At 38.9% G+C, this 27,665-nt stretch overlaps 1 protein-coding gene across 2 annotated transcripts in view; it reads right to left on the bottom strand.

Annotated features, from left to right (window-relative positions):
* Positions 1-27,665, bottom strand: part of JAZF1 (JAZF zinc finger 1) — a 200,628-nt gene that overhangs the window by 61,558 nt on the left and 111,405 nt on the right. The window lies entirely within an intron of this gene.

Here is a 27,665-nt window from a genome sequence, read left to right as displayed (position 1 = left end):
GCACAGTATTTCTTCATGGCTTGAGTGTTGGCTAACCAAATCCTGATATGTATTTATTCACATTTAGATTTCCATACAGCTCACAGTACCGTATGAATCAAAGGGCGTGGGTTCAACTGCTAAATACATTTATACACCTGATTTTTCCACTCTGAAATTAAGTGATATTGTATTTCAAACACATCATGGGCAAGAGAACTTTTTGAAGCATTTTAAACTATTGTGACAAATCTCATCTAGCCTAGTCCCTGCTGGTGAAGTTTCGGAGCACAGAAGTACCTCCAGATGCAGAATTTCTAAAGTAACTTAAGTATCAAGGTCACTACAACTCTCAAAGAACTTTCTTCCAGTTTCCAGCCTCAGTAGATCCCTGAATAGAGGTATAACCATTTGTTCTCCTAGCTACATGATTCTTTACTTCAGATAGTTCCCTTCTCTGCTTGTTTACTCTTCATATAAGATTTATAAAAACGAAGCTGCTCTCTCCTAGCCTTGGTTAGCCTCTAAAGGAGATCTAAACTTCTCCTACACATCACTTTATTCCCTTCACTATACCTCGCTGCCCTACACCCCGCCCCAAACGAGTCCCAGTGCTTACTGCAACAGCACTGGTCTCACCTGACTTCCACTGGAAATACCTCTTCCAACACATCACATTTGGTCTTTTATGACTTGCACATTTACATCAATCGCTATACTGTGGGACAACTGAATAGTGTTCAGCAATATGATTAAAGTCTGTTCCTAGTAAGGAACCCAAGCATGCTCAAGCCACTTTTTATTTTATTCTCCTATTATTTTATAAGGAATTAATTTGTCATAACATATGGTATCATGTAAGTTTAAGACTTCATCAGTTAATCAGTGCGAGACCACTACAGAAGACAGACAAATGTTATCTCTTCCTCTGACCTTTTTCTTTCCTTGTCTGTAAATTAACACGACACTACCAAAACCAAGCAACCTTTCTGACAAACATGACTGTAAATGATGTAACTGGTTTCAGAGAGTTCTGCTAATGTAAGAGTTGTATTAGAAATAGATAATAATTATGAAAAGGGAGGTTGATACCACATCTTCTGCCAGTATTGCTGCAGGAGAGGTTATGTGTGTTGCTCAGGTTGTCAGCTCCAAAACCTCACGTTGTCAAAAACAGCTTTTGCAGAGAAGATGGCTGTATGCAGAGAGCAAAGCCACTGAGGGCGTTTGTCCACACCACTGCCAGGGTGGGCATGCTTAACGCACCACCATGTGAGTTACGGGCCACTCGGAGCAGACGACAGCTCTAGGAGCTGTGTAGATGGGGAAGAGAGATGCTCAAGAGACAGACATTTAGATCAAGCAAGCCCGACCTAGTATGCTCTCTTCATTGCCCAGGCACTCAGCACCCCTTTCTGCCTACCCCCCTTTATCCTTACCTGACAGATACGCACCTAGGAAACAGCAGCCCAGAGGTTTTGCAAGGCGCAGAGCTGCCAGGCTTCCAGGGAGTGGCCTCCCTTCTTTTTCCCATTTTATTCCAGGCACAACTCCAGCCACTGTCCCTTGTACTTAGACTATGAAAGGAACTATTTGAAACGAAATTCCTAAATAATGCCCTTTGAGCAGATGTGATTCCCAACCTGCCTGCAAACACAGTTCTTTCACTGTGCAGAATCTAAGCTCACACCTTCCCAGGATTTGTTTGCATTATTAACACAAAATTAACAATATATTAACAACGTTAATTTGAAAACTCTACCCCAGACTTAGGTGGGGTATGCTGCTGGGTCCATAAAAGCTGCATCTTAGGCTAGTGGTCCTCAGCACTCATTGCCCGATGGCAATAGTAACAAACTATTTACATGCTGCAGTCGACATAATGCTCTGCTCTCACCGTTGGCCTCAGTTTTAGCTTGAATATCCTGTGGCCCAAGCACTAGAGTCTCATATACAGTGTCTTGTTCCCACAAGCAAAAGGCTGAATGCTATAGTGATACACACTTTTGCTCCTTGTTACTCAAGTGGAGTAGCAGGTCACTTAATCATCTAAGAAATAATCTTAAATGATAGTAATAAAATAATAATTTTATATGTAATATATATTATATATTACACATATTGCATATATTTACATATATTATATATATTACATACATCACATATAGATTACATGTATTACAAATATATATTTATTATATATAATTATTATTATTGTTGTTGGAATGTCTTCCTGGCAGCCATACAAATAACACAAAAAGGTTAAGTTGTTCACTGGTTACAATCAGCTATTTCAAAAGATTAAAGACTAAAGCTTTCTATTGGTATAGCAGAAGAGTCAGTGGCATAGAAGTTTTATTTCCAGTGCCTGCCATGAGAAAGACCTGCATGACAAAGGAGAGATTCGAGTGCTTTATTCTCCACAAACAAGATACTTTGTTATTGATGCACCTACCAAAATTCATCATTTTCATGACTTCAAGGGGAAACATTTTCTAACTATGCCTTAGAGTCAATATTGATGAATTTTGCAATTCCTGATCCAAAAGCTGTGTTCTCACACAGTAACACAAATACCTCCCTTGCTCTCTCCTAAGACAAAGGCAGAGTATCTCTTGAAAAAACACAGTGACGCATACCCATTTAGAAGACAATCTATGCTCAAAAGTTATTAAAGACTTCCAATAATTGAAAATTATCTACTTACTTTCTGGAACTGAAGTAATACTTTGACATATTTTACATTTCCTACAGTTACCCTTAAAATATATATACTCCTAAGACTTTTTAAAATACTTCTTTTTTAAGTATCATTCATCCATGCTTCATTCTCTCAATTTTACCTGGGGGAATTTCACAGTAATTAGTGCTCTCCTGAAGCAGATGATTACTAGAGTCCTATCATTATAAAAAAGGACCACAAACTCTGTTTCCAGAACCAAAATAACAAGTTAACCACAAATGCTGGCAATGGAAAAGTGGAAATGTCAGCCACTCTACATGGAATATTCAATGCCACAAAGCACATCAACAAGGACTCTAAAATGCAAGGCTGCTAATCTCAAAACACACTTTTTCAGCTGAGCAGAGCTGACAGTATTAAGTTGTAGGCATTTCAGTAATAACAAACTACTTATTTAAAGAGTTCTTACAGAGACAGTAGTAAGTTAAGATCTTACAGAAGAAAAGAAAAGCAATATGAGGAATAGTGCCCATCATCTAAACGTGGCTGCTAAAGGTGCTTAGTATCACTAGAGAGGTGTAAGATGCCTAACTGGGAAACCATATTCTATAGGAAGCTACGGCATTTCAGCATCTCTTGAAATTTCTTTTTGAATACAACATACATCTATTAATTATTCATCTTTGCATTAGCTTTTTTCAAGAAAACATACTGCGTTCATAAATGCTATGTTCTCATTTGATTTTGTGTCCTTAAGAAGCTATAGGTGAGTATGGAAGTGCTGAATCCCTAACGTTCTGGTTTGTAAATGGCTTTCAAAAACACTTTTCAAAGTTGCGTATTTTAATAAATGGGTTTCTTTAATTAAATGAAAGTGCCATAAACTGTCCATGTGTGAATCACAAACAAGAGCTCTGTTAAATTAAAAGTGCAGTATCTTACTAATGCTAACAAATTAGGTCTGCCTTCAGGATAAAGTATTTCTCTCTTGAACTTGTCAAATTATTATGGTGTGATAGGAATGGAACAGTCATGCTAAATCAGCTTTTCAAAATTAATATTTCTTTGCAATCAATTAGGAATGAAATTTAAAATTTAAACAGATACTGAGTACAGACACTCCTGCGCAGCATTATCTTCTTTCATAAATAAGCTCATTTTAGAGACATGATCTTTTTGCCAATATTACATGAAATTAGCATGGTAAATATTGAAATAAAATGTTTCTTAAGTACTACTTGGCCTAATTTTTTTGCAAGGCCGCACTTAATCTTTATTCTTCCATAATCAGTATTTATTGTGTGACCCTGACAGCTTGCTACTGCTGTGATAAATTATCTGACTCAAGTCAGATTAAAAATGCAACCCTGAATCCTAATTATCTCGGCAGATCCGCTTAGTAATAGCGTTTCTTGTCAATTCTGGAATCACAGCATGGGTGTCAATTGCAACAAACGCCCGGGCCCCTCTCCAAAGCAGGCTCCCCAGAACGCTTTCTTATCTGCCATATGTAAATCTCAGATGCTCTGTACCCTTGGTGACCTTTTATTAGCAAACTGACAAAATGATAAAGCTAGTCATGGCAAAGCTCCCACTACTAGACAATTATCCACTCCAGTTCCAGTCCGTGGGAGATCAACAAGACATTGTTAATTGTGATGCATTTTATTTACTTCCCCTGCTAATGGACCCTACAGGTCATCCAAACCGGTAGGGTTAGGTGTTCATTTCACATCAGAAGGGGACAGCAATGTAATTTTGACCCACAGGAGAAGAGTTTCCATCCTTTGTTTTTCCTCCTCAGTATGATACCTGTCATTTGTTTTTAAAAAGACTCATGAAATAATTTATATACTCTTTAAACACATATATAAAAAATACAAGCGTTGGAAAGAATGATCTGCTTCAGGAACTTACAAAACTGAGATACTCTCCGCAGAAGAGCATCAATCAGGTTAAAACCACACAGAACTCCCTCTTGGTGCCTCACCATACTGTAAACCTTAATCAGAACAAAACCCCTTCAGGTGAGAACAGGGTTCAGACTCCAGGACATCCACCCTTGGCAATTTATTGAGGCAGACAAAAAGAACACAGGCAAGTACCAAAAGCATGAAAACCATATAACCCTTTTGCCCACAAAGATTATCTAACACAATTAGGATTCTGCAAAATGCTTCTGCCCATGCATACAGGTATTTTGTGGATAAATACAGCTCGGTCTCCAGAACAATCCTGCCAACTCATGACATCTTGCAGTGCCTCCATTAAAATGTTATACACATATAAGGCTAACAAGCAGGGCAGAGAGAGAAACGAGTTGAAAATTGTTCAGCACAGTTCTATCTTCCTGCTCCCTGAGAGCTTTCCAGGGACCCCTACACCAGAATATCATCCAAGAAGTCTACAACACACCCCCAGATGTTGCACTAGAGATTTAAAATTGGAAAAGTCTGCTCTGATTTTGGCGCTAGTCACTCCACTCCAGCTACCTTCTGGCTGGCTGCTGTTGATAAAAGCATCAGGCTCTGCAGGATGCAGTATCAGTCAAAACCTTGTCATTTAAGAAGCTGATACATATTTGTTTTGTAATACAGTTTATTCCTGAAAGCACAACTTGGCCACTAAAATTACTTAGGATTTTCTCAATTGCCCACAGAGATATATGCAGAGTGCACACTAAGCTACAACTCCTGCAGTCTTGTTACCAAGGATATGGCTGTTTAAACACTGCAAGAAAGAACTGAACTATGATGATGTGTTGCATTTTGGAAAGATATTCTTATGTGACTCTGACAACCGGCACTCCCATGTCATCAGCTCCTACAAAAGAGGTGTGTGCACCATGGAGAAGAGAAATAAGAGGGGGGGAAAAAAGCTTCAGTTCAGTCAATTCCCAATATGCATTTGCTACTCTGAAGTGGATAAAATTCGTATCTTCTTGAAGAAAGTGAAAGATTGATGAATTCTTTGGAGTGATTTCAAACTGAATGAGAAAGAGGTAAACTATGATGTATTTTCTTACTATAAACAGAAGAAAGCAAGAGAAAAAGAAAGCTTACAGGACAGATAGGAAATCCGTGAAGCACGTGAGAAAAAAAGATAGCCAGAAGGTGGACACTGAATACTTCAACTGAGATGTGGGCTTAAGAGACATACAAAAAAAGCCTTTTGCTACATTTTTGTCCAGTCATATTTGTGCTGGTCATTGTACCCAAGGTAGTTCTCATGAATGCAACTGTGTTCTCTGCCTGGGTGGTTCTTTCATTGTTCAGTTTTAAGCCTACAAAACACTTACAGTACCAGCAACTGCAGGAATAAAGACCATAACGGACTGACAGCCACAACATTCATACTCATGAAGCAAATCTAAAATACCGCCCAGTCTTGCACACTATGTTAGAGGTTAAGTTCTTCGCTCAGTTAAATGATTGCAAATGCTGAGAAATAAGTCTATCTCACTATATATGAAAAACTTGTGAAGATTGTGTCAGTTTATAAATCAAGAAGATGGATCAGATTCAAATGTCTATAGCAAGTTGCGTAACATTCTTCCAATAACATATCCTCTGAAACAGTCTCACAGCAGAGAGGAACATTTGGTTCAGACGCGATGCTTCTCTGAAGTGAAGCAAGGAGATTGCAATCCCAGCTGCAAATGGAATGAAATAACTCCAAAAACTTTGGAAAAAAAAATATAAAAAGCTTTGAAAGAAGATATTTCAGCATGGCATTATTGCTTCTTTCATAAGCGAGTTCAGTGTAACGACCTGATCTTTGTGCCAATAGTATGTCAAATTAGTACAGCAAATATTGAAATCAAGTGTTTCACAAGTTCTACATGGCCTGATTTTCTTTCAGGCTGCACTTAACCTATAGCAATCATCCTTTAAAAGTACTCTTTGTTTCCCTATAAAGAAAATGTTCTTGATTGCTCTTTAATGGTTGTCTAATTGCCTCCTTTGCTGAACTACTAGCTGTTTTCTGTAGCTGTAGAGGTGTGCAAGCGCAACCATCACACTTGAAACAGATGAAGCCGAATATGGACTGGAAGATTCACACCATTTTGCCTTCTGACTTAATGGAATTTCTCCTTGTTCTTTGGAAGCTGAACTAGTTACTGTTGTAAAACTATAGAACTTCCATATACTCCAGCTGACCCAAGAATATTAGTATAAATTAGTATAAAACCATTCAGGATTAAAGAAATATGAAAATCATGTAACTAGGCATCTTTCACACTCTTGTTGGAAGTGTATCCATCTGGAAGTTTAGCATCAAAGATCAGACTAAACATACTACGCTATCCCCTTTTCTTTTGTGCTTACACACATTCAAAAGGAATAATGAAAATGCTCGTGATTCACATCCACACACAGAGAAGAGAAGAATTTGTGCAGCAAGCTGTAGCTGCATCAATTAAAATACTTCTACTGTCAGGCTATGCTCAAATCAGGTTTCAATTTGTACTCCTTAAATATGAGATTACTGTAACCATGTTTGGCATCCAGAAGTGCAGATCTGTCCAGAAAATACCATGCTGTTCCCCTCGCTGCTTGATTTATTTTTCATATACAATACACTGCATACATCCAACATGGTTTGTATTCCACACAATGCATCTCAGGCAACGAAATCGACAGCGTTGGCTCGGCAGGACGGGTTCTTCATTTAGACTTCAACCCTATCAGCACAGCTCCACTGGCTTTCTAACATTGCATCTGTGCTCTTACATGAGAAGCAGAGAAGGGAGGGGGATTCCTCAGCTGCAGAAGGGGAAACCAAAAGAGCCAGTACTGAAGGAAGGCAGTCCTTTCTGGTTTACTGCTTCCTTTCCCCTCGGTAGCACAGCGCATATATAAAAGTTTGCCTTTGACCCGACTCCTCCCATGCTGCTGTAAGACCACACACCCTTGCCTGTAGCCTGTGGATCTGCTGTATAGAATCATGCTTCTGCCAAGGGATGGAGTGGCTACATACCAAAAAAAAAAAAAAAAAAAAGTTTTATAGCAAAATGCTGCATTTGTTAAGTTCACATGCCTGGGAGAACATATGGCCCTTAATCCTTCGTGTGTTTTTAAACTATTAGTGATACACTTATTAAAATACTTGGTGGCTGTATCTGTAATTGAGATAGATTTCACTGAAGACCTAAGATGACTAGGTTACCTGAGCTGTTCTTATAGCAAACTCTCAGAGGCACGCTACCTGAAGAAAAATTCCTCACACGAACTTGGATTAGTCAGCAACTGAGTATTTGGTGACTGATACTCCACCTTCTGGTGTTTAACAGCCAGCCACATATAGATGACTGCTAGTCATCTATACCTGTCTGAGCTCCCTCTTTTATTTTTTTTTTGAAGTACAGCACTGCTACTACAGATCATTGCAGTGAGTAAGCTCTTAGGAAATGCTGCCTCCTAGCAAAGAATTGGCGATGGAAGAGAAGCATCTTAGCCCTCCGCAAGTGACAACATTCTTCTTTCAAAGAAAATAACCACAACCCTGCAGCAGCAATCTCCAGCTCTCACATACAGTCTTTATGGCTGCTAAGTACAGGACATCATCTTGAGAATGTCAGAAGGGCACTGAATTTCTCCCACTGACCACTTATAAAGCCACAGCCTTCCTTTCGCAATGTTCGGCTGTCTGCAGCATTTTCCTGGACTGGAAAAAGCCACAGCTGGTGGAGTACCTCTGCAGCAGTGCCAGAGCTTGGGTACTTCTGATAAATCTCTATCAAGCAGTCTCACACAGTCCTGACCTTGGCCTCCACCAAAGGGCGTGTTTTCTTCTAAAAGAAACTGCCCCTCCCACTGACCCCAGCAGGTTTCTCAGCTGGCAAAACCCACTGCAATGTCTTGTATCTGGGACAGAATAACCCTACCCTGACGTACAGGCTGTGGACTACCTGGATGAACAGCAGCTCTTCAGAAAAGCTCCTGGGGATTCTGGTGGTCAAGGAGCAGAAAACGAGCCAGCAGCACACAGTAACAAAGGCTAGTCGTGGCCTGTGTCGCATTTAGTATGATGGCGGCCAGCAAGTTGAGTGAAGCCATTACTCCCCTCTACGTAGCACTCGTGAGGACAGGCTTGGAAGAGTATGTCAACTTCTGCAACGCCAACAAAGAGGGAAAGTGATAAATGGGAGCCAGTTCAGCAGGGAAGCACTAAGATGGTCAAGGCTGGACCATGCAAGATGTGAAGAGGCTGAGCAAGCTGTCTGGTTTTGTCTAGCTAGGAGGTTGAACCAATCTCTCCTCAGAGGTGTGTGCTAAAGTCAATAGACAGAAGTTCTCGCACAGAAAATTTCAATTTTATATAAAGAAAAAAGGTTTCACAAGACCACGTTGGCACTGGAAAAGGCTACCTAAAGAGACAAGATCCTGATCAACCTCACCTAACTTTCAGCTTAACCCTACTGGGGGGGCAGGGGGCTGGACTACAAAACCTCTTGGGATCCGTTCCAACCAAAATTATTCAGTGTCTGAAAGACAGCAGATATCCCTCATTTCCTAGAGGAAAAACAGATTGTCTTAGCATCTCCCTCCCAATAACAACATTTATTTAGATATTCAGTGCTGGATCTCATCTTAAAACCAAGCTATTAAAATTCAAGTGCCTGAAATACAGATCTGTGATTAAAGAACAGTCCTAGAAAAAAACTACTTTAAAACTTGCACTGTATTCTTCAGTATGTCAAGAGCCCCAGCTTCCTGCTAAGGTCCGGGTAATAGGATTACCCAGGCTCTATCAATTACGCTATCAAAACAGAGCTCCTCTTTGATGTTAAGTACTTTAAGATCCCCATATGGAAGGCAAAAAAAGTTTAGCCCACATGTAAAATGCTACCTAGTGAGACTAGTGTACATTATTTTCTTAGCACTGTACTCCTCCTCTGCGGTTTCATTATGTGACATTTTCATTCATTCCAATATAAAGCAAGTTTCAGAGTATTCGGAGTTGTAACACACAGACACATTAATCACCAGCCTAATACATGTCCTGTGTAGTAGCTTTATTATCTTTTCAAAGCAGAGCTGTAAAAATAGAGAAACTGTGATCTTTTATGCTATCCTTTAATAAAGTTATTTTAAAAATGCTATAAAAATGGTTTCAGTTTTTTTTCCAAGCTACAGCTTAATGCAACTAACTCTTGTGCATCCAAAACAGTAAAGTCTGAATAAGTAGTTTTAAAAGTCCCTGTGGACTTGTAATCTAGCAAGAGTGAAGAACTCTAACCACTAGAGACAGAAATGGGACGGAATCCTGAGTTTCAAGTTACAAAACATGCCTGTTCTTTTGTCATTCTGACGGGGCACCGCCTTGCAAAGTACTCTCACTTCCGTGATAAATTTTAAATGTCTATTCCTGTATGCCAATATTTACGTATTTAGGGCAAGGGTGGGTTGGCTTTTTTCCCCCTTCTTCTTCTTCAGGCTCAGTATCAGCCAAACTCCTCATCCACTTAAATTAATGAGTATTTTACGCTTGCCAAGACTGTGTCAATATAACACAGCCTTAGTAGATTTGTGTCCTCTTTCATGCAAGGCATGAAGTGGACCAGCCATCGAGGACTAGCATCTTGTCCTCTGTCAAGGCAACTAGCAGGGACTTGAACGGCAGAGCACCTTGCACTTCACGGAGGGAATGTGCTTCCAGCAATACAGGTTGCCACTGTTCCCTTCCCTCCCTGCTCCTTCTTCTGCAGATGCACAAGGGTACATCCACACATTTATGGCTTTCAAAAAATATCACTTTCAAAGATAGACCTGAAACCTCAACTCAATTTGGAACAAAGCCAAAGCGCTACAAAAATCCGTGCTGGTAATAACAACAGCAATTGACAGCGTGCTTCAAACCTGGTCTGGTCATTACATGCCACTGTTTGTCCTAGTCTCCTCAGGTGGTGGCAATGCACATTAATTGAAGAGAAAATAGTGCACTTGAGTTACGTGCAACTTTCACACCTATGCCTTGGGCAAGCTACCACTTCTGGACAGAAATCTGCCACAACCGTGCAAGTCCCCTGATGGGAGACGCAGCTGGGATATTCGCATGAACTGAAGTCAGGCTTGAAGAAGAAGTTTTTCTAACTAAACAGAGATGATTCATTGCTATAAAACCAGTACTGATGCAACACACTTTTACCAATCCAGCAGGAAAACCGCCCCTCAGCTCTGTATGAAACAACCGCCCAGGCACTCCTTGTGTCACAGGGTAGGGCTCTGCCCGGCACACTGGTGGGCTTCCTGTGGCCACTAACTCAAAGCAGGAGACGCTTCTGCCATTTTCTGAAGATTCTCAAAATTTCTCAACTTTTTCCACTGATGAAAACTAAAATTAGAACAGTGAAAACAGAATAAAACTTGCATCTCATCAAGTATAATTTTAAATCCATCATTCAATGGGTGTCTCTCTCAATATTCAGAAATTTCACCCTGGGCTCGACAAGTTTCCTTCCAGAAGGTTCAATAGGAAACTACAGGCTTTTGTAGTAACTTTTGGTTTAGGCAAACCAGGGTCTTCTTAGGAAACGGATGTAGGTGAAAACCATTTATAATCTTTCTCAGGGAAGACAAGGACACACATTACTCTATACCTCTGACAAGGACCTTGGCCTGAATTAACCACTCGGAAGTATTTCGAGAGAGATGTGATCAGCACCTTACCACAGCCTGCAACCAAACCCATCTAAATGGTGGCCAAATGGAGATGGTGACTGTTTTCTTACGGTGCTCCGCTGTACTAAGTGAGTATTCCTCTGAAATCACCAAGGAGCTGAGGCTGTTTGGCATACTGTAGGCAGCAGTTTTCATGTTATTAACAATCGTGACGCAGATCCCCCTTCCTTTCTACCTCCCATCTTAATTTTTTTATTATTTTTTTCTTTCCTTTTTTTTTTTAATCAGAGCTATTCTGAACTTTCAAAAATGAAAACAACTTATCAAAACAAGTACAAAATTTAATTCATACTTTATTGGGGGAAAAAAAGATGAATTCGTTCACTTTTATTTTTACATCTGGTAAAGAGTATGGAATTAAGGTATTTTGTGCCAAGTTTTGACTAGAAATGATTTTTTACATCCGAGTAATAGATGACTAGGGAAATGGAGTGGCTTAAAATGCAAATGTGGGGATATTAATTATTGTTGTTATTGGGACATTTACAAGAATAGCGTGGCACTATTTTAGAACCAGAAATGTCTGATCTTTTAAAACTACTGTAACAAAAATAGAACTAGAATAAAAACAAGCATTAAAAAGCGAATTCCCATAACGTTTTAGTTTGTTTTGTCTGAAAATTTATTTGAAGTCTGGAAATGCCTGGTGCACGTACTCAGTATTTTATAACTTAATTTGTTCAACAAGAACGGCAGTATTTTAACAAGGTGAAACAATTTAATGATTAAAGCACTGCCTGCTTCATCAGTACTAAAGAGCTCACGGAAAAATATCTAATCTTTATAAGGCAGAGACTCATAATTTAATTGCCGAGAACAAATGAAAAATGTAATTCTTTTTTGCTGCTTTAGTGGTAGCATGTGGTGATAGCAAAGTATTAGCATAAGCCAGAACTTGCTCCTACTTTTCTTTCCAGGCATGTAACAAATATCTGATGGCTATGCAAATTTCACCCAAAGCAAAGTTGTCCCAGCTGGCAAGCCATACATTAAAAGGTAAATTACACAAAGCTGAGGCCATCTGGACTAAAATATTCTCCTGTCAGTAGGATTTCAAGCTCACTAATTCCACAGAACTAAGGACAATATATTAAGTGTGGACAGCGATATTTTGAGGTATCGGCTTTTTACCAATCACCATTAAAAAAAAAAAAAGAAGTGAAAAGATGAGAATGGGCTACAAACTAATTTTGGTATTTTCTTGGAATATAATTTTTGAAGCTTACATAGCCTAATTTTAGTTGCATTGTATACATGCCATACATTCAAGTTCGTAAATGCCCATTTTCTGACAAATGGCAAGTTCAGGGAGCCAACAGATCTAAGTTATTATATGAATGCCAAACACAAAGAATTTGAAATTTGAAAGAAGTCTCCCGGCTTATACATTTTCACACAGCTGTCAGTTCTGCATGTTTCTGTGCAGGCCTTTACTAGAAAACAACCCTTGACGGATCACCTTGATAGTTTTGTTTCTTGTTGAAACCAGACTACCAAAGCAGAAGAAATGTGTAGGAAAACGGACAGTTGAGGGCAGGAAAACTAACCAAACCTTTATAAACCACAGCAGAGTCTCTACTTATGTTAGTGGAAATTTCTGCATTTAATTTACATTAAATCACCCATCTTATCCAGTCTTGAAAAACTAATCTCTATGTTATGTAGTATGGAATTTAAAGCAACATCTGTTTCGTTGAAATTAAATTAACATACTTCTATTTGATTAGCTTATTAACTGTAATTCTCAATATGCTGCAGGAACAGACACCAACTAGAGAGTTACAGTTGACACCACCACCTGTCTGATATAAAGTACTTTTTATCATAGAAATGGAGGAATCTGTCAACAGTCAGCCAAAGCATCAGACGGATTAGGAAGTGACACAGGGGCAGAAAAATGACTTGCCTCAGATCACGAAGCAGGTAATTGATGGGATGGGGAACAGAACCTGTGCATCTTGACTCACAGCTCCATACCTTTGTTAATGGCTTTCCCAAAAATCAAATGATGCAAGGAAAGAGCAGTTTGTAACTTGTGCTACATGAACAGAGAGTATTTGAAGAAAAATACATTTAGATATTTTACATGCTACTGGGAATATTTGTTATACCTGTGTGCTAGTTTCTATAGTAAACATTTCCCATTTCATCCCCACATGAGATAAACAGAAGAATTGAAAGTGTACATTCATCTTCACTTGGCTACTATTTTCTCTTTGGTAGAAGCGACCGAAACAGTCTTCAGCAAAAGAGGTACAACAGAAGGGATTGAATGCAGAACACCTCCCTTCCTCTGCAGCTTACCTAGCAGTGTTTGAAAAATACATATTCTTAGTCTCAAAGTTATAATGCATGAACGGGTTAAAGAGCGAATATGGCCTCTTTGTAGATCGCACTCTCTTCTCCTTTCACTCTTCTTTCCTATCTGGTGAGATCCTATGCTCCTCCTCACAGCAATGAGTCTTTGATACCCTGTCACCACCTCTTAACCTACATGATACTTCTTAAATCACATAGCATCTCACCAAATCAAATCAAAGTCATCAGCTCTGTCCCTACTGTTTCAATGCACTGACAACTAGAAATGCTCTAAAGTTACTCAGGGAAAAAAACCCCACAGAGGCACAGTCTGAGTTGCATTAATTTCATTTTCACAGGAAATCAGGAGGGAAAAAAAAGAGAGTACAAATACGCAGTCAGGCAGCAAGAGCTACAAGGCTAATGGTGGCCAGTTCTTACGACTCTGAGCCACTTTGGCTGAATTGCTCCTCAGGGGCTGTCTGGTTTTGTTCGCCTCAAAGCTGTATCACAGACATGATCATGAAAAGACTACTTTCTGTGAACTGTCGCTCTCATGTAAGTCTTGTCAGTATGCCCTCTTTCTGTACATAGTTTTTAGGCTTGATACCCAAAAGTAAATGTTAATGTAATGATTTAGCCAAGTCTTCAGCATCTGTCACTTGAAAACTGGGGTTATAGTTCAGATACTGTGGACTAGTTGTTGAAAATTAGCAGAAAACTTTTGGCAACAAATGAAGTAAGCATACAGACCCATCTGAAGACCCACTGTTCAAGACCGACAGCATTTGTCCCTTTAGATACCGTTCCCTGTCATGGCTACTATGGGATTCCCAGTCCCAATTTCAGCTCCACAGACTTTGCCTGCCTTTGTCTGCAGCGCGCAGTGTCTTCAGGAAGACAGGTGCCAAAGAGACATAACTGGAAGATTTAATTTGGGAGGCTTCTTGGATATCTTGGTGATTATTCTTATTATAAGTTCTTCCTACAACTGTTTCTACCTTACGCTGTTCTTTACAACTCCCACTGATGCGAAGCCAGCATTATAGCATGGCACTTAATTTCTCATAGATGTTTAGTGAATTCCCCAAGGACTAACCAGTAGTTCTGGGAAGTACTGTGAGAAACACTAGAGCGCCAAACAGAAGGCCATACAGAGTTTTCCATTAGATGATATGGACAGAAAACAAATTGCCTATGACCAGCAAAAATAATGGAAATCTGCTTTCTCTAAACTCCTACATGCCAAGGCTAGTCCAGGGCTGCACTGCCAGACACCATTTAGCAGCTGCGTCCTTTCCCTCAGTACCCAGAGTATTCATCTGGGTCTTTCTTGCCCAGCCAACAACTTATTAGATGAAGATTAGATTAATTTATCTAACTTTTTAAAGTCCTCTACCCTACTGTTAAGCTTTGTAAAAAATGGCTAGCACGTTCCACAACTCTGATTGGCATGAAGTATGGTGGGTTCCCAGAAACCAGGCTTCCTACATAAGTTTTGGGAGATCACTTTTTATTTATTATTGAATTTTCTTTTGCCAAATACATTTCCACGTACTTTGGAACTAAAACCAAAGTTCAGCAGCTTCAAGTGCTACCTCATTTGATTTCAGCATTGTTGACAGAGAAGTAAAAAGGGAACTATTTGTTAGCAGCATCACCTCAAAAGAACGATACCAAGTCCTAGATATTCAAGCATGCATCCATGCGACTTCTGTGATACAGTGCTCACAAGACAGAGCTGCAAGCACCAATATCAGCAAGTATCTTCTGATGATGAAGAAACAAAGTTCTCCCAGCAGTGAGAAGATTATGTTTACTAGAAATGATTCAAAACAGACAGCTTTCCTTTTACATCTACTCATCACGATCAAGAAATAACCCTTCCATGAGAAATTTAATGCCTCCCTTCTCTAACTGCCCAAACGAGATACCAGCCCCCACACATCATCACACTGAAGGACTCTTCCTGGACTCAGTTTGTGTATCCCCTCCCTTGAATTCTCCTTTTTTTATGTTTCAGTAATCCTGTAACTCAGCTGATCCAGTCTTTTATTCCCCCCAAATACTCATATCCCACAATTAAAATTTCTCCCTTGTTTTCCCCTGACTAGAAGAAATCTTCCACAAAACTCCCATGTTTGTACCCGCAAGGGGAAGCTATCCTCACTTCTGCTCATCAGCCTTTCCCTGTCCTCTCTTCCCTGTCAACAAAAACCCCACCTTGCATGCACGGTCCAATCCTGACACTTGCACTGCAGCCCAATAATGACCAAGTGGGAGTTTCCCATGTGTGACGGGAGATCCTGCCTACACCTGCCTTTCCTCTTCGTGCTTTTGGGAGCGCAAAAGTCTCTTGCTTTCTGTCTCCTTCCTATCTGATGATACTGTCAAACCACTTACCACACGTGACTTTTTAAATCACTTTCTATGGGCCTCAGTTCACTTTCGCTGGAGCTTGAGCAAGCAATGTCCTGCTTTTACTGAAGTCACCAGTAGTGTGAAATGACTGAAGGCTGAAACCATATGAAACCAATACATTTCTTGTGGTTCTTTCAGTGCACAGTAAGTGAGCACAGATTGGCTGCAAATTCAACCCAGACTTACAAACCTCAGCAAATGTTCTTGTGAACTTGATCCAACCTTCAGGTTTGTTTCATCCAGTTTCAGGTTTCATCGTGAAAGTTTCACTGTGCCCTACATGCTGCCCCAATAAACGACATCTCAAACAAAATGAGGACATCAGCAAAAATGAAGAACTCTTCAGATAGCAATGTTTTAGTTTTATACCATATGTGAGAACATGCATTGACAAGCAGTATGCATACAATTACTGCTGTTACAAATCAAAAATTGTTCACGGTTAATGGAGTTCTACTTTATTACAATTTTTGCCAAGAAACTATTTTCAAGAAATGTGGATGGAATACCTCTGTGCCATAGTTCTTTTCTTTCCCCATCATAGTCATTTACTAACAAACTGTAAGCCTTTTCATCACAACACATGCACAAAACCTTCAGCATGCCTTTTAGACATTTGGGATGTGAAATAACAAAGCACATACTTTACTGAAGCAGTATTTTCTGCCTGCATATACCATCACTGAGGTAGCAAAGGGAAGGGAAAAAATAATGTGGAAACTGAACATCTTTTATGGATCAGATGAATACAAAGCCAAAATGCACTTAATTACCTAGCTCATTGAACATATGACATCTTTTCCTACGAAGCTTGTACTACTGGCAATGTTTCCTTACTTCTCAGTCATATGAAAACAATAATTAAAATAAAAAATCCCTAGACTTACTGTACTTTTGGGAGGGAATGTAGGTTGTTATTTTATATTGCATATCATGTAAGCAAAATCTTGTAAATTTTGTAGTCTGAAATCAAAACTAAATCTGTATTACATTCAGTTTGGGGAATGATTTAATCCCTGAACAAAAATATTGTTAAAACAAACAAAAAAAAAGGTGTCATAATATTAATGGTCCAAGTCATGTAGGAAGATAGTCCTCCAATCTCTCACAAGCAACACACTGCTGGAATGACTGAGGTTAGTCCTCATTTATGCAGTTGTGATTTGTAGAAGAAGTCAATTAGAAACTGTGACAGGAACTTTCCTATGACAGATTTCAAGGTGGATACACCTGAAGTCAATGTACTATTCCAGTCAAGGGCCCTTGCTGGACTGGCCCTAAGTCTAAAGGGAAATCACTATTAACTGAAAGGAATGTACGCTGGTTTCCAATAGAGCAGTGGTACTGTCTACAATTTCCAGCCTAGGTGTGCTGAGTTACACTGTTCTAACTGAACCAGGTGGACAAAATCAAAACTACCAGCAACAATTTACAGGCCCAATGATCAATTATGTGCACAGGACCTTAGGTGCCAATAAGAATAAATGAGGTTGCACTACATGGAGCATTAGAAGAAAAATTAGGAGTTCTTACCTATTGATTGCATATTTCTTCTACTAGCACAAAGAAGAATACATTAATTTTATATAACTGCACTACAGGTTTCTACAAACCCTTTTCCCATCTTTCTACATTAAATGGCAACAACAAAAACCAGCAATCTCTGGGTGCATAATGACTAAGAACTGTGAAAGAAATCAGTATAAAAATTGTAAAACATAAAGGGATATGTTTTACACGGCAAAATTAATGGGAACAGGAAACCTAAGTACTCCCCTGCATGTACTTGAAACCCCCCACAAAATCATTTTTACAGTATATTTAGCAGATTATGAGAATTACATTTAGCAAGAGCTATTTTTTCATTACTGAAAATGGTAACACTCTTGGTTTTCTTTTTATTAAAGAGTTACTATGTAGCACTGGGTGCAAATTCAGGGCATTTCTAGGATCTCAACATAGGTAACAGATAGCATTTCTGTAGACGGTCAGATCCCAAATATCACATTAAAAGCATAAGCTCAAAGTTTCAGGACTGGAAATATTCAAAACAGGCTCTTATATTCAAGCTCTGTAGTTAAAAAGTCAGCATCAGCCCTGATAATCCTCTATATAGAGGACAGAAACTGTTCAGCTACTTCTTGCAAATGGCATTGCCCAACTGACGTGGTTTAAACTCCTTAACAACTTTTGGTAAATACTGACCTTTTAGAAATGGCATGTGAGCAAATGAAATAGGAAATAGTAGAAAAGGAAGCCACACATAAATGCATAGGCTCACCTTGAACAGACGGATGGTCTGTTTTTTGTTTTTTTTTTAAACCCTTCATTAAGAGTGTTTCACATTGGAAGTTAGTTCAGGGAAGGAAACTGCTTTCAACAAAAACTCCGGTTTTGTTGAAATTACTTTACATTGTGTGTAGCAGCAGAGGAACTTATTACCACAAACTGTCTAGGAATGCACCACCACCACAGGAGCGATGGGTGAATTGGATGTTAACAGGAATGGTCTTGCTATCCACACTACAAAAGCAAGCAATAAAATCAACCTATTCCCAGCTCAAGAGTTCTTGTTAAAAGTTACTGATTCAAGGCACATGGTCAATCCCCAACACTGATAGTGGCAAATGTGAAATGTTACTTATATGCAACTGTGGAACAACCCGCCTTTTCTGCACCTTCATCCAGAGTGCCCCTTCATCAGCTTGTAGGGAGGCACCAAGATTATACACTCTCCTCAAGGCCAATAAACTGCTAGCATTGCCCAGCCAGCCACAGAGAGGGACATAAGAGACAGTGGCAGAAGCCTGAAGAGGCTGGGGGCAGCAGGAAGAGCAGAGAAGAAAGCAGGAGCAGCAACCAGCTACAAAGTGTTAGTGATCCTTGAGCTCCACTGTTACAAACAAAATAGGCTGCAGGCCTCATGACAGTTTCATTAGAAATATAGATTAACACACCTGACACATTAAGAAAGGCCCAGGAAAAGATTATATGGAGGAGAAGCTGGAAGAACAAAAAATGCAAAAAATGCAGATTCAATAATTTTAGTCTAACAGCATTAAAATAAAGTCAGGGGAAAACTATTCACATTACTCAAATCTTCACTATTCCCTGTAGTATACCACAGCAGCAAATACCAAAGAAATAATGGTATGTTGGAAAAGAAAGGTCACACTATAACAGGAGAGAGAGAGTTTAACATGGGCTGTCATGCAAACTTAGGATGATGAGGCTAGTCTCACTGAACTACCTCTGGTATACCTCTTGGTAGTGCCAAGGCTGTAGAGCACATACCACAATCCACAACTACTTCCCTCTCTGTTACAGTGTCTTTCACATACATTACAAAAGCCACTTTAATTAGAAATGACTAAATATTAAACAGCCGTGCAAGGCAAACCCACAACAATTCTTCTGTAAATCAAGGACAAATCAGCAGTGTCTACCCCTGTGGACCATCTACACCTGTAGATGGAATCACTGTTGTAATTACTTCCATCTCTGCCTGTATCCTCATACACCACTTGAGGAAAAAAGATGTGCCTGTGTTTAAAAAAAACAAACAAAACCCCAACAATAACAAAGAAAGAAAACCTTTCTCAGTTCTCTGGGAAATTAGAAGAAGAAACCTAGTGTCTGCAAACGTATTGCTTCAGGGAAACCAAGGCTCAGAAAGTATTAAATCAGCCTGACTAATTGTACTATAACCGAGCCAAATTATTTGAATAAAGCCTCCCTTCAATATTGTTTGTTCGCTGAACCAAGCAAGCTTTTTGACTGTTTCAGGCCACCTTAATCCAACACAGGTCGCTTAAACAATATATAATGCCAACATACACAACTATTGTTAAAATGCATTGAGTTAAGATTTTAGAGCTGGACTTTCATAAGTCAAAGGTATGTAACTGTCCACCTGTATTCACAAACACTTTCAACAGCTGTATATCAGAAGTAGCCCACGTATGCACACCAGTTTCAGGGTTTTTTCTACTTCATGGTGCAAATTCTCACTTTTACAGCCTTGTAAATTTTCTTCACTTTCTGAGGTGTGGACAAGAAGTTTCAGAAAAATCCAAGCACAAGGTCAGAGCAACTGATCCTCTGTTTTTGCATTCGTAACAACAACAACAAAAGGTAGTCCCCATGGCTTTGCGTATGTTTCTACATTGTTGAAAAATTATTTTCTGATTACGTGATGCCATATTATCCTAGCAAAAATACCTAGATAAAAAAAAAAATTCACAGATGATGTGCCAGGGCTTCCTCCTCTTAGCACTAATAGCACTTTGCAAGTTTATGAGAGCAGCTCCAAAGGAAAATCAAAAGCCAAATAAAATTCAGTTACACAGGAACCTTTTCTTCTTACTTCTGTTTTGATCATATTAAAAGTTCCTTTACTATATAATACCTGCTCACAATCACGGCAGTCAAGCTTCACTAATTCCTTGTCATAATATATATCCTCATTGCTCTTTCACTCTCATGTTTCATATCCACCGGTTGCTTTCAGTTGACTTCAGTTTTAACCCTCATTTTGTTTTGCGTTTCCACGGCATGAAGCCTGGTTAGGATTCCACTGCATAACACAGGTTCCTTTCAGCTCTGTACTGAAGGTGCTTGGCGACTGCTATAACCTGTTATTCCAGTCATAGATCTTCCAAGAGCATTTTGTTGATGGACTGTGAAAGTCCCTTGTCGGCCTGCTGAATGCACCCCTGGCCTCATTAGGAGCATAAGGGAAGAAGCCAGCTCTGTCAAGCTCTCCACCTGGTCTCCATTTCTTGGGACACTGGAGTATTGCGGAGGAAGCGGTGGAATAATGAACGCATCTTTGCAGGATATACAAACTTTCTCTCTGGCTCAAAACCAAATTGAGAGGTCAACCCAACCGCAAAAATATTTAAGGAAAATTAAGGCTGAGACTAACACTTTGGAGTAGATTTTATGTAGCGGAAGATGACATCAATATTCTTTCCTCACGAGCCAAGTTCTCCAGCACTAAGAATATTCTCTCATCTGTACTTAATCTCTAGACTAGGCTATAGGCCATCCTAAAGCATGACTTGGACAGCCTCGGTATGCAACCTCCAAACGTCTACCACAAGATAGAAAGTCGTACTTTGTGCTGCAACTCTATTTTATTACGTGGCCTTTATGCTTACAGTCCCTGTCCCTCACTGAATACTGGCATGACTTGCAAATGATGTGTGAGAGCCCTTACCTGGAAGCATTATATGCAAAAATGAGAATGAAGGAGAAGGGAGGGAAACATCAAGTGCCCATAGACACTTCAGGAATTATTCCAGAATGTAGTTTGTTACATTTCAATAAATTACAAATTAATGGGATATTCATCACTGGAAGGAATCTAAGAATATGCAATGTACTAACATATCTAAAAGCTAATATAGGAAAAAAAAGTAATGCAATAATTTGCATTTTGAACTACTAAATTTATTTGAAAATCTCATTTTTAGTCTTACTGTAGGATTAATCCTATGCATGCTTTTTTGTAACAAATCTAAATGGGTAGCGTTACCATGAGATATTGTTACTTTTTAAAAAATCGGTAAAGTTAGAAAAAGAAGCACAACTACTTTTGTACAAAAGACCAGTGATAAATAAACTTCAGATTAAAGAAAAAATCAGGTCAATGAATATTACCAGCAGCTGGTCTGGAGTGCCTTGGGATTCCAGGAATGGTAAGTTTGCCAATCTGTAAGTCATCACACGTAGCTCAGATGGTCACAACAAGCTTTTAGCAAAACAGTGGACAGCAAGAACCTTTCCTAAAAAGTTATCTACTCCGCCTGTAATTTTCTCTTGTGCATGTAATGTCTTGTTGCTGTTGTTCATGGTGATTGAAAGAAAAAAACATACCAGGATAGGAGGTAACTAGCTGTATACAACAGCCATTTCTGTGAGTGGTAAAGATAGGAAGAACAGCCACTGCTTTCAGCCATTTTATCTCAGATTGTACTTGAAAGAAAACCAATGCACAAATGTAAAATTTTTGCTCATCCTTCACTCTGAAATCAAAGCGTAATAGAGTTTCCGCAAATTCTTATTTCTGCGGAGGATATGAAACTGGCACGTTAGTGTGTTTTTCAAATAGCTTTGTGAGTATGTTAAATAACTGTAATATAAAGACTGAACGTATGTTATTACCAGAGTCTAATAAGAATAAGGGCCTTATTATGCTATCAGACACAGAAATAGATACTGAGAGAGCTGTTACCCCACATAGCTGACAGTGAAATATCTGAATACAATTTTTTCATACAGCAAACACACAGTCCTTCTGATAGCACTATTACTGCTTATGATCAAATTCAAACATCACAGAGAAGAAATGCCCTCCTTTTCAAAGCAAGGGAAACTGAAGAATTTCTTCCTTCCCTTCCCAAAATGAAGTGACCTGTGCAAGACACCTACGCAGAAAGCTCTGAATTGAAACAGGACTGGCCAAGACAAAAAAAAGTGCCAGAAAAACAAGATGATTTTTTCATCAATTTTGGCATGCCACATTGACAAAAGATGAAGAAATACTGATGAAGACAAGAATCCTGAAAGCCCTGAGGATTTCTACTGATGGCTCTAGTGTTTGCTAACTAAACTACACGCACAGAGGTGTGTATACACACACTCACAAGGAACGATGCTGACTTAGCAACGTTTCTTTCACTTGAGATTCATGAGATGGTATTTTTTCTGTCTCTGTGTCTTCCATATGAGCATTGCCAGAAGAAAGCTAATTAACTCTCAATTAAAAACAAAAAAAACCAACCCCACAACTAAAACACATTTTTCCAGTGTCCTACATGTTTTAATTCATCAAGTAATTTTTATTTCAGGACATGGCATTAGGGCTTTTCCTTAAAATGCCAATCTGCTTTTTGATCTTTACTGCTGACATGAAATAAAAGAGCTGTACATTATATAAATCTTCAGTTTCGCTTAGCTTGAAACCGATAAAAAGAGAAAGAGAAAACAAAGCCAACTGCATAAATCCTTCCAAAGCAAAAGGCATTCCCCTTACCCTAACTAACATTCATTTCTGCACATCTTGTTTGAATTATCATCTGAAGTTTGTCTTGTTCCATCTCCAGAACAAGTCAAACAGCAGAGCATAAAGATATGGCTACATGAATAAAAACACATGATCTACTTGGTCACTGCAAACCAAAAAATAAGCTCAGAGAGAAAAATATTATCTGGCAATTGACATGTTACTTTGATCCCTTCGTTTCTGTATTCTGTCACATGCATTCAATCCAGCAGCTACTGGAAGCATCGGCATGAACCTTCAATGTGATGAGAATCAATAGTCTGAGGGAATCGCTGCACTTTTACAGAGCCATGATATTCAATTCAAATAAGACAGTATCATGTTACAGAAAGGGAAAGTTAAATTTTAAGACAAAGGGCAAGAACTGTGGTGCTAGGCACTATAAAATGTAGCAAGTCTGAACAGGTGGTACAGCAATAGTTCATCAGATTCCCTGGCTCAGATTTTCTTGTGCAGAAAAAATGACCGCCAGTAGGATTCCTAAAATGGAAAAGTCTTTCTTGTCTCTACCCTTTTGCTTCTGAATCATGACATGAGAATTAAGATAGTGTACACTATACTGAAAAAAAGTTAGGATGGTTTTCTTTTAGTTACTTTTTTTTTTTTTTAATTTTGCTTCTTTATTCAAAAAGTCAAATTAACCATCTTGAGATTAAAAATCAGTTTTTAAGGGGTTTTATATATTTATTTGTAGCATGCCTCAATTAATCTATAATGTACCACCAATAATACACCTTCAAAATTGAAATCTCAAGCCTGCATTAGAAAGACTTGAAGTCTGATCTTCTGCTTATCAGCTGAATGATACACTGAATACTTGTTTTAGAGGAAGATGCTCACTGTTTCTGAATTGTTCCATTTTGCATACATCTTCTGGAAAAGCATCCATTACGAAAGCAAGGAGAAACAAACTTGCTTCTCTCCAGCCTCATGAGTTTAAGTTTGATTCCAAACTGTGCCCCAACAACCATTCCAATGATGGTACACATACATCAAGAAGCAAAGAGGAGAAATGTCAAGAGGAGAAATGATGTCCTACCCCAAGCCAGTTAATAGTCTTATGATTAAAACACTCCTAAGGGATCAGAGAGGAGGAAACTGAATCTTGGTCTTCCACACATTATTCAAACAACTTGATGCTCATGCTCTTAGAAAAAAGGAAGCAACAGAATTTGCACTGCTGCTGCGAAAATGTTCTATACAGCTTTTTGATGGCACATCCAGTTATTGGGTATGACCTCTAACAGGCTACAGTCTTTCATTTGTTTCTTAATTAACTACTGCTGATAACCTAGCCCAGGAAAACCTGTCATAGAATGACAGGAAAAACTGCAATGTGTTTCAAAAGCTGTGGATGCTACTAGGTAGCTTTAACATAAATCGCTGTACTTACTGAAAGCATGTTTAACTGTTACAACTAAATGCATACACAGAACGAACTATCAGAGGAAGGCCACTAAACACAGCAGAAGATAACCCTAGCGATAAAGAACAGACACAAATGGAAGTGGCCAATGGCAAAAGTGAACCTCCTATATAGAAAGGAGAAAGAAGCACTTTAAATTTCCATCCAGCACTGAGCATAGTACCTTAAATATAAAAAAAAAAAAAAAAGGCTATGGCCTAAGAAATAAAGGACCAGTACCATGTGGCTTGGATGCTCTGCTAAGAAACCACATGGATGTAGTCAAAGGGCATTGCCTCCAAATCCAAACCAGTTGTCTTGTTATTGCATTAGTAACATAGTGCATACTAAATATATCACCACCTAAAGACTTACCACTTTTTAAAATAACTTTAAAATGATCATCACATCCTATGGTGTTGGCTGTTAATTTTACTCCTGGAAAAAGTAGGTAATAGCAGTAGAACCAGAATTAGTGAGCTGGACAAGACACAGAGACAGTTTGCAGTGGTTAGAACTTTACATGCAATTAATTCCTTTCACAAATGCATATGCTCACAGAAATGATTGATTTTACTTCTAGTGGTATTAGAAAAGGAAGCAGAGTAGGGAAATTTGTTCTTGAGAAGTCAATGACCACTGAGAGGAAAGGGAAATGGGGGGAGAAGCCTGGAGCCTACAGGAATTTATAATGGTAACAGTGAGGCCAAATCTTGCTAGTTAAAAATAAAATCTGGAGGGAGGAGCAAAAATGTTAGGACTGGCTCAGAGATGTGCAAGGACAATCTTGGACTATTCACCCAAGAATGCCATCCAGTTGTGATCACAGACTTCATTTGTGCTCCCAGTTGTGCACAAGACATTCAACAGCCTCATTCAACAGACTGCTTACAGGCAACACTGAAACTGTTCACCCCAGTGTGCTGTAACTGCTTGCAGTATCGATGCTTAAAACCTATTTTATTATATAACCTTTTTTGCATGATCAATAGAAAACCACTATTAAAAAAGAACCTAGGATTAATGTGATTAAAAGTAGTTTGGTAGTTTTTTAAAGATTTTAAGATTACAAGAGTGTTTGCTTTCAACATTTCACTAATATAGCTATTATATGATTTACAGTAGAAACACGATATAATGAAGGCATCTTAGTTTTGGCTGTAGGTACATTTTAGTTTCCTTTTTTCCCACCATGATGAAAATTTTTAATCAAAGCAATTTCTTTATCTAAGGAAAATGTATTTTATAGAAACTGTATTAAATGCACATTTAGTCGTTCTGTTTACGGCATATGCTTCCAATAATACAAGTTAGTATGGCACTTCCTACCTTCCATTTTCAAGGTGAAAGGAATTTACTCCAATAAATTATGCCTTCTTCCTACTTCTGGTACTTGCCATCTCAAAGTTGAAATACCTCCTTTCAAACTTAATTGTAAGGATTTTTCATTCATTAAGTTTTGGAATCAAAGCTTTTTATTTTTAGCATTTTTTTTAGTATTACCTTTTTAGTCAGAGAAAGTATTTGTATACCTCTATTCTCACTTGTGCCAATAATGCTGGGATGTTTGTTTTGTTTAAAAAAAAAATCACAAACAAACCCATTCCCACAACAGCTGCTTTCCTCACTAACAGGTAACCAGCAGTATCCATATTAAACAAATTTTAGAATACGCAAATACTGAGGAGTCTTTCTCCATTGGACTGCACAAGCCTAAAAGCCTTGACACTGTGCCGCAACGCCAGGGCTTCACATTCCACAGTAATACAGCAAACTCGAGAACCACTGCTGCCAAAGTCCCAGGCCAACAGACTCAAAAGGCCCAAACAGCACTATGTAGGTTCCAATAAAGACCAAGCAAAATTCATAGTTATGCTAATTAACTTAAAGCTAAAAATACTGTATCGAAGTAGTGGTATAAGCAATATTCATTACTGCTGCTAATCGCTGCATTTCAATACTATACAAAATACAAAGGTGCCTCGACCCATATACAAAGGAAATACCTCTATGAAGTAGTGGAGGATGTTGGCCCAAGCGCTCGTTTGCAACTACTGACAAATCACAGCCAGTATCCCATTCATGTAGTAGCACCACGGACCTCCTTGCAGACAAACCACTCCTGTATTTACAGGATGGAAGCAGATGAGCTGCATCTACTTTGGCAGCAGCGTGTCTTACTGACTCCAATTTTGACTTCTAAGAAAGCAAACGGAAAGTAGGTAGGGAACAATCATCAATACTGGGTACTGCCTTAAGGCTACACTAAACTTCATCTGAAAAAAAGATTTGGGGCAATTCAGTCCGTGCCTGGTGCAAGTGTTTGATGTAGCGATAATAAACCATTATGATCTATAATTTATATTTTGTCCACTGGTTTTAAAAGGAACGTTATCTGTCTGTATGAGGATCACACACTATGGAAGCTGCATCTGCGTGTAGTTACTGAAGGCTGTAATGGCAGTAAATCTCCAGCAAGAGAAAGAGACGGAGTCTTACAGATTCAGACGTGCACAATCTGAAGGTTGTTTCGAAACTTAAGGGCACATACAATATTGCCGTATTAATATGCCTGAGAAAATAACCAGGGGTAGAAGGGAAGTGGAAAAAAAGAGTATGGTTCAGGCTGGAAACAAAGACTCCTGTACCCTTCTATCTCTACTATCTGCTTTACTGATACTTTATCCTCCCAGCTATCAAACCAGACAACCCAGATTTATGTTTTGTTTTGTTTTAGCTTATAATGGCCACCATACAACAGGGCAATCGGCAGAGCATAAAGCACACCCACTTAATCTTTCTACCACAACATATATTAAGTGTGCATCTTATCATACAATTTCGACAGTCCCTGAGAATCCGAAGTCCCTATTTTCCCAGGCTCCACAACAGCGTATGGCCCACACAGAACATATTGAATATACAAACCTGCAGAGGAAGATTGCTTTAAGGTCTGGAACTCACAGCAGGAACGAAGCTAAGTTCAGTTCCACTTGGAAGCCATAAAAGCATGGGTTTAAAAAAAGTGCAGCAGTATCTGGTGTTTGATATCTAACAGTATGAAACATGTTTATGACATGTATTAGGCTACAAAATCTGAGTTCATAGCCTGGGACAACAAAGCAG

This window comes from Nipponia nippon, unplaced genomic scaffold (genome assembly GCF_047370975.1).
Source record: "Nipponia nippon isolate SJK-2023a ecotype South Korea unplaced genomic scaffold, ASM4737097v1 scaffold_1, whole genome shotgun sequence".
NCBI classification, from domain to species: domain Eukaryota; kingdom Metazoa; phylum Chordata; class Aves; order Pelecaniformes; family Threskiornithidae; genus Nipponia; species Nipponia nippon.
Note: the sequence above shows the minus strand (reverse complement) of the source record. Positions and strands in the feature narration are given on the sequence as shown.